Source organism: Rhinolophus ferrumequinum, chromosome 6 (genome assembly GCF_004115265.2).
Source record: "Rhinolophus ferrumequinum isolate MPI-CBG mRhiFer1 chromosome 6, mRhiFer1_v1.p, whole genome shotgun sequence".
In the NCBI taxonomy this organism is placed as follows: domain Eukaryota; kingdom Metazoa; phylum Chordata; class Mammalia; order Chiroptera; family Rhinolophidae; genus Rhinolophus; species Rhinolophus ferrumequinum.
Genome location: NC_046289.1, coordinates 3,644,344 through 3,657,332, shown reverse-complemented (window position 1 = coordinate 3,657,332; position 12,989 = coordinate 3,644,344). Strand labels below are relative to the sequence as shown.

Genomic DNA, 12,989 nt, shown 5'->3' with positions numbered 1-12,989 from the left:
TTCGTCGGATGGAAAGGCGTGTTCTCTGAAGACTGGTAAGGTGGCGATACGTCCAGTCAGTGACTGGGCCCACAGAGATCAGAACCTGGTGGGGAAGGAGGGTGGGGAGTAAAGGCAGTGGTTTAGGGTCTCAAGGTCAGGGTCAGGTTCTCCAGGACAAAGCAGATGCCCAACTCATCAGAATAGAGAAACCGGGGAAAACCTTCCTGTGTCCCACTGGGGGTGCCCCGAGGAGAGAATCTGTCAACCCCTGACCTTCTAGCCTACTCTCGCAGGCGCACTCTGCCTGTCTGGCCTGCCTACTTCCCCATGGCTGTGAGAAATTCACAGCTCATAAATTTTCTGGGGCGATGGGCCCAGAGCACCGCTGTGGCAGGCAGGCACCTGGCAGGATGCACTGGCCGCTTCATTTCACCCTGGCACACATGCCTGGTCAATCCTCCTTCCCTTTTGTGGTCACCCAAGAGTCACAGAGGTCACCTCTCAGTGCCATCCAAGCCGCCCCTGGCAGGAGAGGCGCCCTGGAGCAAGATTGGCCTCCTTGGTATGAGGCGGGAATCTCTAGCAGAGATGCCCACTGTTTGAGAAGGTTAGGGGAAGAGGAGAAAACGGGCACCTCGCCACTTTCCCATCAGTCGGTTGCGTTAGCAGCCCCAAGTAGCTCTTAGTTCCTCCCCCAGATTCAAAGTAGAAATTGGGGGGGCGCAGATAGAGAGATCTGGATTCCTGGTTTTAGTTTTTCCATAAACGTTTATAAAACTTCTGTGATGTGCCAGAGACTTGCGCATCTATGACGTGATTCTGACTCGGAATTTTTTGCTGATTTTTCTTCCTCTCTTTCATCGACTTCCAATGCTGGGTTCTCCCCAGCGCTGAGCTGTTGAGGAGACCTGCAAGTTTTCTCCCCACCCCTCCTAAAATCTCCTCTTTCCCGGGGTTGCCCTCTTTGGGGGTTTCAGGAACCTCAGACATTTAACCTCAGTTCCACACATGCAAACATGTTGACTGGCCCATGTTTATCGGGTGGGGCTGACCTCTGCTCTAGTAGAGACACCCATTCTCTGTTGCTGGTTGGTTTTCCCCCAACACAGGGGTGTATCCCGTTGAGTTGGGATATTAAGTGAGGGGTAGGAGTTGGGGGAGGGCAGGAGGTATCTTCGACATCTGATTGTCTTGGAAGGGAATTTTCAAAGTCTAGTCATGGGTGGTTTTAGTGGGCTGAGACTGAATTTAGAGATGTTTTCGTTGGCGTTATTTGTATCGTTCTCTGCTGGGGCACAGCAAATTGAATTCTGGTTATTCAGTAGATTATCTCTGTATGGTTGCTGCTCTATACATTTGACACATTTTGTTGCTTCTTAACTAATGGGCCGATCCATTAAAAAAAGAAAACAAACACACATGCCCTTCTGTAAAATTCCTCGTTGGCTAATATCCAGACTTTCCAACAAGGTACAAAATTCTGATCTGCTGTTTCTCAAAATTAAGTACATTCTTGTTGGCGTGACAGTTAAATTTGATCCCACAGGCCCTCTGATTAAAACCTTTTGCTGTTTATTTACTGTCTGCAATATTAAATCCAAATCTTTTAGCATAAAAATTCCTGACACATAAACTCACTCAAATCATTTTCTGGCTAATATTTCAAGGCCTTAGAATAATAGAAAGTTCTGATCATGTCAATCCTCAAGGTAGAGATTACATTTTTTTTTTTTAGCACGTTACATAAAGTCCTCGTTCTCCTCACTCATCACCACCAGCATCTCCATCACAGCGACATATGTAGAGCACATTACATCTGTTAACTCATATCCTCTTCCTCTAAGTCCTACAAGGTGTGTATTATAAAATCCCAAGTCTCTGATATAAAGTTCTAATTGAAATACAAAGTTTGACTAAGTAATTCATCTGCAGACTTATCTATTAGAAATAAAAATCTCAGTATGTCTTTTAAAACCCTTAAAACCCTTTATTGTCTAAAACTAAAAATTTAAATTGGTTAAAATTAAAAATCTCAGTATGTCTCTTAAAGTCCTTAAAACTATTGGCTAAAATTTAAACTCCTTAGTAAGGTGATTTAAAAAATAGGCTACAGAGTGACCGGTTAGCTCAGTTGGTTGGAGCGCGGTGCTCTTAACAACAAGGTTGCTAGTTTGATCCCCACATGGGCTACTGTGAGCTGCGCCTCCACAACTAGATTGAAACAACTACTTGACTGGGAGCTGATGGGTTCTGGAAAAACACACTTAGATAAATAAAAATTGAAAAAAAAAGATTTAAGAAAAAAAGGCTATATCCTTTCTTAATATAAAATCTCTACTCATTAATGTATTTACAAATTTGATGATGTAACTGTTTAATCCTTCAACATTCTTATCTTCAACCTAAACTCTAATATCCTTGGCTAGGTATAGAAACCTGATCTTAATACTGCTTAATGTCAAAGTTCAAAGTTTTAGTAAGATGCATAAAAGCTATCCCATAATTTCTCTATTTAAACCTTATAAAAGTTTTTTTCACTGCTTACGATAGGAAATTCCAATCACTTAACATAAAATAAAAAATTTTCCCATGTATTTTATTTGCAAACTGATGGATATAGAACCCCAAATCTTACTGGGGCACTCCTTAAACTATTTACTGGCTTAATTCCAAACCTCTAAGCATGATATAAAAATTTGCCCTTGTCATTCCTCAAAATAAAAGGTCACACTTCCTTGCAAGATACATGAATTTGGTCCTGTCATTTCTGCTTAAAACCCTATAATATCTCTTAATCACCTTTGAGACAAGATCTAAACTCCTTGGCATAAAATATACATCTTACTCTGTAATTTCTCTGCACACTGCTCTTACAAACACAGAAATTTCTCCATGTCCCTCTCTTAAAGTCTCTTAATGGCTGAAATCCAAAATCTTTAGCACGTACAAAAATGTGACCCTGTCATTCCTCTAGATAGTGTCCAAACTTCTTAGCGTGCTGTGTGAAATCAGTTCCATGACCTCTGTATAAGACCTGCCCTGTCCCTCTACTACTTGCTGTAAATGACTCAGTTCTTCAATATAAAGTAAGGATAGAGTACACTTGGGGTGCTTCCTTTGAGCTGTCCACGCTCACTCATTATCTGGTTCAGCCAATCCAGACACCTTAGCATAAAACATGTTTTACCAGCTAATTCTCCTGGAGGCAAAACTCTCATCAGTCACTTCTTAAAACCCTATACTGGCTAAAATCCATAGCCTCTGCATGAGGGTTCAAAAATGAGATCATATCCCTCCCCAAAGTGAAATGTTCCAGTGCCTTTCAAGTCTCCCAGAAAATCCTATCTCCTTAGCATGCTATAAAAATCTGATCGTATTATCTTTACCATAAAAATCCACTTTTGTAGATTTGCCCAAATATATAAGTTTGATCATGTAAATCCTCAAATTAAAACTTTTCAATGTTCCTTCATTGCATGTAACATAAAGTCCCAACTACTTAACATAAAATGCAATGTTTTACCATGTAATCTATCTTCAGACTGGTCTATAAAAAACCCCAAATCTCACCCCGTCATTCTTTTAAACCCTTCATTGGCTGAAGTCCAAACTTATTAGCATGATATAGAAGTTCGATCTTGTCATGCCCTAAAATAAAATTCACACTTCCTAACACAGCATATCAAATTGGATCATAACTCCTCCTTCAAATCTTACTCTGTCTCTCAGTTGTGGAATTATGGAATAAAAGTCCAAATTCTAACTTAAAATGTGAATTTTATTTTGCAATTTCACTACGCACTATTTATCGTGTATAAAAAAAATTCTCACCATGTCCCTCTCTTAGAACTTTTTATTGGCTAAAATCAAATTCCTAGGCATGTGCAAAAATCTAATCATGTCAGAGCCTGGAAATAAATTCCAAATATTTTTGCATATTCCCAATGTTTATCATGTGAGTTCTGATTAATGTCTTTCAACTTCGGTGCCCAAATCTCCTTGGCGTGCTCTCAGAGTCAGAGTTTAGCTTCCCCTTGACCTATAAAGTCCAAATGTTTTAGTATAATACTTAAATTTGTGGCTGTTCCATTTCTACTTACCATTTTCAGTGTTCCTCATTGCCTATAATATAAAGTCCAAAGCCATTAGCCTTAAAAATACATTTTATCATGTTTTTCTGCAGACTTATCTCCCACAAGCAAAAATCTCACCATCACATTTCCTAAAACCCTTTGGCAAGAACCCAAACTCCTTGGCATGATAGAAACCTTTGATCGTGTCACTCCTCAAAATAAAGTCCAGATTTCTTCCCCAAACCCGAAGTCTATTCATGAAATCCCTGCTTAAAATCTTTTCATATATTTCATTGCTAACAAAATAGCTCAGTCTGGCACCCAGATTTACTCCTGGTATTCCCAGTTTGAAACCTTCCACAGTTCATGTCCACAACATAAAATCCAGAGGCCTGAGCATGGAATGAAAATAGCATCAAGTATATGTTAAATTGAAAAATCTTTACATTGCTCTTCATTCCTTAGTATAAAAAGCCTACATTCCTTTGCATGAAACCAACATTTTTTACCATCTCCAATTTCTAGCTTTAGTTCCTTGTTCCTTTTCATAGTTCACTCCTGAAAGACCAGGTTTTTTACTTTCTGCCCCCAAACACATCTCGATTTGATTGTCCCCAGGTCTTTTTATTTTTTATTTTTTTAAGCAAGTACCTATGTGGATCATTCCTTAATTCACACAGCAACATGTCCTGATCCTTTTTTCCGGGCCAGGCACTGTGCTGGGTGTCCAGGGTAAAGAAATGGAGGCAGCCTCGCCCAACAGAACGTCCATCACCAAGCAAGGAGGTGAGGACCACGCCCTCGCGGTTACATGCCATGCTGGAGGTGAGCACGGGGTCTGGGGGGATAAGGCCAGGGGATGTCCCTCTACCCCTAGTGAGCCTCTCCTTTGAGGATTCTCTGGGCTCAGCTGTCCGCCCTTTGCGATGACTTCGAGTATTATTGGGGCCATCATTTCAGAAAGCACAGATGCCTCCATCCTTCCACTTAACACGTTGTGTAATCACTATGTGCCTGCTTCTGACTCCTGTGCATTCTCCACAAACCCACAGGCTGCCCCTGCCTCTCTTCGGGGCTCTCAGTCCTATAAGTGCTGCTTGATACATGCTGAGGTCTCAAGCCTCAGGACAGTTTCTGGAAGAAATGTCTACTTATTTTGAAATTCTCATCTTACTCCCCCCGCCAAAAATCAGGATTTAATTAATGCACCTCGATTGGGGTCTTTGAGTCAGACCCTCTCCCCCTGACACCCATAGACAGATAACCCCAGCCTCACCACCTGCCGTGCCCAGAGCCTTCTCCAGCCTCACCACCTGCTGTGCCCAGAGCCTTCTCAGTCAGGTTAGCTCCTTGCTTGCCTCTGAGCAAGTGGCCCATTGGGTCACGGCTGCCAACGTGTGTCTATGAAGGGTTGGGTGTGTGTGGGGGGGCGGGGGGGCCAATCCCTCAGCAAATACCTCTCCCTGTCAGCTCACTTGTACAGTAAAGGAAATCTGATTTTAAAAATAGAGCTTGGAAGAGGAGATGAGAGGATATTTAGGAGCAGAGTTGAGCCTGGGGCGAGGGGCAGGGGGCGGGGGGCGGAGGAATTAGGGGAGAGGTGAGGACAGGCGAGGCGGGTGGGAGGCCCCACTTGCTGAGTAGGAAGGTAGAGACAGTGGGAAAGAGCAGGCGTGAGGGCGGAAGCGGAAGGAATGAGAATGGGGGTTCGGTGTTCCCCTTTTCTGGCCTCTCAGACACCAGCTGTCACACCTGGAGCCTCTGGTTCTCTGGGCTACCAGGATGGGCATCAGGGCCAACATCAGGTGAAGACCTCTGTCCACCTCTCGGACATATTCAGAGCCACCTGGGTGTGAGGGACACGGCCACCAGGTTTTAGGGGCTAAGTGACTTCAAAATTAATATCCCCCTTTTGCTCCCTCCATTGCCCTTGTCCTGCTGTTGGCATGGACGGGACTCGAGCATCACAATGGGGATGGGCACACAGGGACACTGGGAGGGCCACAGGTTGTTAAGTTAGTTGTTTTGTTGAACTACTGTCAAGGTCAAGATGAGCCCTTGGCAGGCGAAGGCTGGGGTCCTTCTGGTTTCCGTGGTGTGGCTGAGTGGTGGTGTTATTCCTCATTCAACTCCCTTTTTGGGAGAGGATGAGAACAGTGATGGGAACCCTGAGATGGCTCCCTGGAGGCCCATGAGGAGGGTCGCAGTGGACTGTGGGAACTATAGGGGCTGCTGACCAGGCGCAGCTCGAATTACAGTCCCTCTCTCCCAGGTCCCTGTCTTGTCCACTCAAACTCCTGGCTTGCGGCTACAGACCCCTTGGGCCTTACAATTGAGAGAGCCTCCTCGCCTTGACCCAGAGCAGCTAGTCTTACTCCCCTCTCTTCCCCTGGGGATATTCAGGCCCCACGGGGCCTTGGACATCATTGGGGAAATTGAGTCTCTGAAAGCGGTTGCCGTGACTCAAGACAGAGAGTTACGGCACAGCTGGAGCTGTCCCCAGGACTTCTCTTCCAACCCCAAACCAGGCTGGGCAGGGGCCTCTTGGAGAGGGTCCCTGCAGCTCCTTACCTTCCCAGGGCATCAAGGTGAAGGGCAGTGCCCCTGACCCCGCAGTGTTCCTGCAGCTGAGGCCCTGCCCCCCACCCCTTGACTGGCAGCTCCAGGGGGCAGCTGGATCACTCTGCCCAGAATAACTCTGGGAGGGGGAGAGTGCCGCGTGCGGGAGGGGCTGGGAGAGGGGTTACAGATGAGTGTCCTTCTCTGACCAGTGCCCAAATTGGCCAGGCCAATCAGCTTCTCCTGAAGATGCTCTTGCCTTTCAAGGGAAGGCGGTAGGGGAAGGAGCACGCCAGCTGCCAGCTGTCAGCTGGGGACCCACGCTGCCTCTCAGGGTGAACTCCTCCTCCTGGGCCCTCAGTTTCCCCAGATCTGCAAGGAGGGTTGGGTAGTGGTCTTCTCACTTTGCTCCTGTCTCTCTGGGGTCCTGAGAAGTGCTTGAGGGGGGGTCCTGGGGAGCAGTGATGAGGGGAGGGCCTTGGCTGAGCAGGTAGAGCTCAGGTGCCCCCCTCCCGCCTCAATTCCATCAGCTGCTCCTAAACATTGGGGCTCCTCCTATTTTATTTAATTAGAAGTCCCCACATATAAGCCACTGTTGGCAGCACAGGCTGGTGGTTCTTCCAGCGTTTATCCAGGTTTGACAGCCAGGCTGGGAGGGGTCCCAGTGGAATCTGTTCGTGTCTCTGGTGAGCTCCCTCTATGCCTGGTGGCCTGTTGCTGTGTGGATGAGCTGGGAGCTGCAGGCCTAGGAACATGGTGCCGGTGGGATGAGGGCCCGAGTGGGAGGCAGACGCGGGCCTCAGTATCCCCACTTACAAATGGAAGGAGCACCTTTTCCCCAGGGCAGAAGGGTGTGTCAAGCCCTTGGTAAACTGTGAAATGCTATGAACAGTAAGGGCCTGTTTGATCGTCAGGTCTCTTCATGTTACTGCTTTTAGAGCATTTGCTGTGATTGTAATGGCCAAGGTTCAGACAGCATGTTCACACATGGTATCAACGTGAGTTATTTCACTAACCCCGTGAGGTGACGATGCCCGGCCTGGAAAGTGAGTAAACTGGAGTCCAGGGGTGAAGCCCCTTGTCCAGGAGCTGTAACTAGATGTGGTGAGGGCACTCGGGCCTGGGCCGTTGAACACTCCTGGTGACAACTGGCCGATGACTGCAGCTAGTGAGGGATGGGGGGTGTAGGTTAAAAGGCACGTGTTGTTCACACAGGGGCCGTTAGAGTTTATTGAGGACTGATGTTTCTCTAAGTGTCTGCTCAGTGTCAGGCAGGACCCTTGACACTCAGCCCCCAATACTGACTCTGCTCCTTAAATGAGGTGGGAGTGTCCCCCGTTTCACAGTATTGAATTTGGTGGGTTAGAAAGTCCAGTTCAGAAATGAAGAGGCAGGGGCGGTATTTTGAAAGCCAGGTTTTCCTCCCTCGACTGGTGGATGGAGAGGGCAGGAGCAGATAACCTGGGCAGTGTTGGCAGTGGCCATTTGGGGATCTTGAGGGACCCTCTGGGTCAGAGAGCTGTGTTTCATCCCATGGAGCACACAGTCAGCCTCGTGGACCAATGGGAGGCTAGACCAGAGGAATGGGGGCCTCAGTGTCTGCCTCTGTCTCCCCAAAGAGCTCATGTGGTCATTCCCAACTCATTTTGGCTAATTTGGTTATTGTTGGAAGGACGGGACAACTGGCCCAGGACCTGCTAATTATAGCCACTCAAGTATTTGAACAGAGGTATTGAGTACCCCATGTCATGGTTTTTCTCACAAACTAACCTTTTAACCTTTTGCTCTTTCTTCCAGAGAGCCGGCTCACCCCTGTTAATTGCCCAGGTTCCCCCCCAACCCATCTGCACCCCCACCCCCAGGGGGAGGTTAGCATGGGCCCTCCGTCCCAAGTCTTACCTTTGAGGTGAGTGTTCAGTGGATCTAGTCCCGTCCCGTTGACTGGAACCTCACTTCTTTCTAAAAAGTTATTGGATAAATTTAGGTCTTTAATTATGAAAGTCCGGGCTTTGGGAAGAGCATGCATTTTCCCCAGGAGCCGTTGTCGCTGCTTTTCTCATGTGCCCACATCACTCCCCCTCTTTTTCCCGCATGGCTGTATTTGGGCCCCTCCATGGTATTTCTTCAGTACTTACTATGTGCGGGGCACTGTTCTACTTCTCCTGATTCTTACAACACTGACCAAGCCCCTCGTCCACTCGGCGGAGTCCGCTCCGGTGCTCATGCCCAGCTTTTGCCCTGTGACTCCCAGCTCTTTGCAAGCCCCCTGTTCTTGCTGGACCCCCATTTTGCTCTCCAGCAAATGCATGGCAGAGTTGATGTGAGCCTGAGGCCTGGCCGCGGGTGTGACCCTGAGTGACGGTCTCAGCTCCCTGAGCTTTGACTGCACAGCAGTTTTAAGTAGCATCTTCCCAGGCTGGTGGTCCCTCCCTCACCCGGGACCCCCATCCACGTCCACGGGGATCCCTGTAGTGTTTTGTCCTGCCCCTGGTATCAATCCGCACTTGCTGTTCCTTCATCTCCTAGCACACAGTAGGGTGGTTGGCAGCAGGCGAGGCCCGAGGTAGTGGCTCAGGGTGGTGGGCGGCACCTTCGCCGGCGAACCCCGTGAGCAGTGTCTCTTCTCTTTCCCAGGAAGGGTGGATACGAGGTGGCCGCTATCTCCCCGGGAGGGAGCAGATGCCGGACCCAGGATTGAATCCAAGGTCTGAAAAATGATCTTTCCCCCCCTGATTTTTAAATTTGGATAATTTGTAAATATATACGAGCTTCAGAATGGAACTAACTTGAGCCCTTTGTTCTGCAGCCAAGGCTCACTGCCCCCCAGATGGGCAGTGAGTTGGTGGGTTCCTGAGGCCAGGATGCGGCCCAGCCCCAGACTCCCAAGATGGTACCCCTGCCCCGAGGGGTGTGGAGCCCTCCTAGGCTGACCTCGCAGCAGGCCAGGTACATACACCCTGCTCTGTCACCCTGACAGCCTTTTTGGGGGAGGTAGGGGTCTTGAGGAGTTGGGGAGTGTTATCCAGCCTCAATGTAGTAATATAATTAAATGTCCAGAATAATGCTGTTACTCTTGTCTGCCTATGTAATCAAGGGAGGGGTTAAACTCTCTCACCATAACACAAAGGGGTGCCAGAACCTGGGACGTCTGTGATGGGGGCTCCGGGAGCCTGTTCAGGGGGCAGAAAGGTCAGGGTCTCCTGGGAGGATGTGGGTGACCTGGGACCAGTTACTGTTAGTCCCCCTCCCCCTCTCCTGTAGGATGGGGACAATTGTCTTCAAGCATTGTCTTGATGCCTTAAATGAAATGAAATATAAAATGCTTGGCATGCAGGAGGTTCCTTAACACATGTAAAAATGGTTCTTATTTTAGGTGGATCTGTCCCCTAATTGTCCCTTTAAAAGCCCTCCTCATTTTTGTAGACTCCAGAGGGAAGACGGGGGAACAGAGATGGGGTGGGGGTCAGTGCTGGGCCCAGAGGTCCTTCTCCTGAGTTGACTACATAACTGCATCGGCGTGGCCTGGGTTGCGTAGCCTTGGGGCGGCGTGACAGTCTGCATGTTGAATTGTGTGGCCCAGAGGTGGTGCACAGAACTTCAACCTGCGCACTGCATTTTATTTTTATTTATCACAAATATATTTTGTATCTGAAAAACTATCACAGACACCTCAAAGTATTCATCAGGACTAAACCCAGCCCCAAATAAAATGCTATGTAATTAACAGCAGAGCCTCGTGTGTGGGGAGGCGACAGATTTCTGGGCACGCTGGCAGAGGAGTAGTTAACCGGCACCCTGCACTCACATTTCTTCCGCACAAAGTCACGGTCAAAAATAGGTCTTGCTCGGTAGAGGGGAGGAAAGTTCTCGAAGGTGCTGTCTGTGTTGGCTTAGTGGGGGGAGAGACACGAACCAATGAACCAGCTAGGTGGTGTGTGCGGATGAACGAGCGTTCAGACTGATGGGGGTTTAAAGCTGGCCTGGCTCTGTGTCCCCAGGGTCTCTGAGCCTCGATCGATGTCTTTATCTGTCGGTGACAGTGGGACCGTCTTTGTTGCACACTTAGCCCTGTGCTTGTTCAGGGATTCTGACAGTCTGTGGCAGCTGCAGGGGCCTGGAAACAGGAGTTGGGGTGAAGGGGGTTGTGACGGTAAGTAGGCTTGCAGAAGGGGGGGCAGGCAAAGACCTGCAAGGTCTCTCCCATCCTCATGGAGCCAACGGGTTGGAAATAACCTGTGTCCTTCAGCCACGCATCTCTCTTGGTTAAAACTGGGAGGAAACGTGGCAGCCGTGGGTTCTGCATGGGAATTGAGCTGTCGGACATGGCAGGGCCAGCAAGTCACGCGGCTGTGGGCGCATGTGAGCTGCGGGCTGCTGCTCCCCAGAGGCCCGTGGGTCCCCTGTGCCTGGGCCTATCTGATGTCACATTCTCGTTCCAGTTAGCTAATCCCTGAGAACACAGGCCAGGGCATTAGCTTTTGGGGCCTCTTCAAGACCGAAAAGGAAAAAGTACTCCCCAATGGGTGCATTGCAGACACCAGCCGGGTGGCTCTGGGGGGATTTGGGGCCTGCAGGGAGTGAAATCATAGCCAGCCGGCACACACCTGCTGGCCTCATGTCACTGACATGCCACTCGGAGCCTTGGGGCTCCAGCTTTAGAACATATAAATTAAAAAAGGAATTATCTTTGGGATAAAATAAATCCCTTGTGTCTGCAGAACTTGTTTTGGCCATATGTGTCCACTCCCGGTGTATCAGCCAAAATGTTCCTCCTTTTGTATTTATGGAAAAAAAAAACCCCTCATACAAAATGTTTATTTGAATTATGCAAGAAATGCATTGATAATTAATACGGTCATTACTAAAGATCAAACACTGCGGAGAAAAGCCAAAGCCAGCTTCAGTTCCTCCCCCACCCACACTGATTAACTGCAGTTATTGGTTTCAGGGTTATGGTTGCAGATGTTTTCTGTGTATTTGCATATGTTATAGAAATGACCTCTAAAATATATGATTTTGTTCATATTTTACGTTAGCTATATCCTACGGTACATTTCCTTTTTGTGCTGCTGGTGTTTCTTCACTCAGGAATCTGCTTGGAGACGATAAAGATCAATGCCCTTCCTTGTAACAATGCCCTTCCTTGTAACAATACTGTAGCCCCTGTGAAACACCGGAGTTTGTTTCACCGTCACGAAAGCCCTTGGTTCTCACCCCACGGGGATGGGTTGTGGAGGCAGGTGTAAGTAAGTAATTGCTAAGGTCTGGGCATGGGGAGTGGGCTCCGAGTATTCATGATATTATTACAGGTGAATCTACGGATGCAGAAATTAGCGAAGTAAAACGGGGACATACATGCCTGGACCAGTGATGAGAAAGTGTTTATGAACAAAAAATCGTGATTAATCCAGTTCTGTGCAAAATACTGAGGTCCATTGGAAGACAGCAGGTCTCGGCTCATTAATTTTTTTTAAGAGCTGTTTAATATTTCGGGGTATATGTACCCCACTGTTCATCAGACCCTCCTTTCCTGTTGAAAACCCGAGCCATGAGTGTACTGGGGGAGGAGAATGTATGCAGTAGAAGCTTTGTTCAAAGCCCCCATTGTTGGGGTAGGTGGCAGGCTCATGGGTGCTTGTTATGTTATAAGAAAATAAATAAGAATAAATACATAAAACAAAAGTGGTCCTGGCATAGATAAATGAGGAGGGTGTGTCACGAACCAAGGTTTTAATGAACGCTGAAACCTTGCTCAACTGACACCCACTAAAAAAAGACCTGAGTTGGCCCGTGTTTTGTTGTTACTGGTGACCCACAGTGAGAACCGCTGCAGCTCAGTCTGCAACCCCTGTTCCTTTACCCCCGAGTTCTTCCAGGTGGCATGGCTGGGTGAAACAGTTGCAAAGTTTACTTTCATTGAGTGACTTTTCTAAAATGTCATTTTGACCCTGTCACTCTCCTGTTTTTAAATCCTCCATGCGACTTCCCGGAGCTTCTAGGGCGTGGTCCAAGAGCCTTAGCCTGGCATGTAAGACCCTTCAGGGTCTGGCTCGAAGCTTCGAAGCTCCCTGGGCTCATGTGCTCTCCGTCCTCTCTTTCCCTGTAGGGTTCCCTCACCCCCAACACCACGTTCAAAAGTCCAGCAAAGAAGTGCCTGGAATAGTGATGCCTCCTTGACACGTCATCCTGGTCCCAGACAATGTTTTGCATTTTTCTAGAATTCACAAAACTGGCCACGTGTTAATCACCCCCTCTCCTCTGTCCCTTTCCAGTGCCCTCGGCTCCCGTCTCGCCTGGATCTGACGTTCCCTAACTGAAAACTGCTTCACAGTCTCCCCTGGGCATCGCGAGGGGCAGTGTCAGAGCACTGAGCTG

General features: G+C 48.0%; 1 non-coding gene across 1 annotated transcript; it reads left to right on the top strand.

The window, feature by feature from the left end:
* The first annotated feature begins 11,974 nt into the window (after positions 1–11,974).
* Positions 11,975–12,051, top strand: LOC117024332 (small nucleolar RNA SNORD112). The gene has a single exon (XR_004423410.1). It is a non-coding gene; the product is annotated as a small nucleolar RNA SNORD112 (small nucleolar RNA).
* Positions 12,052–12,989: the final 938 nt, after the last annotated feature.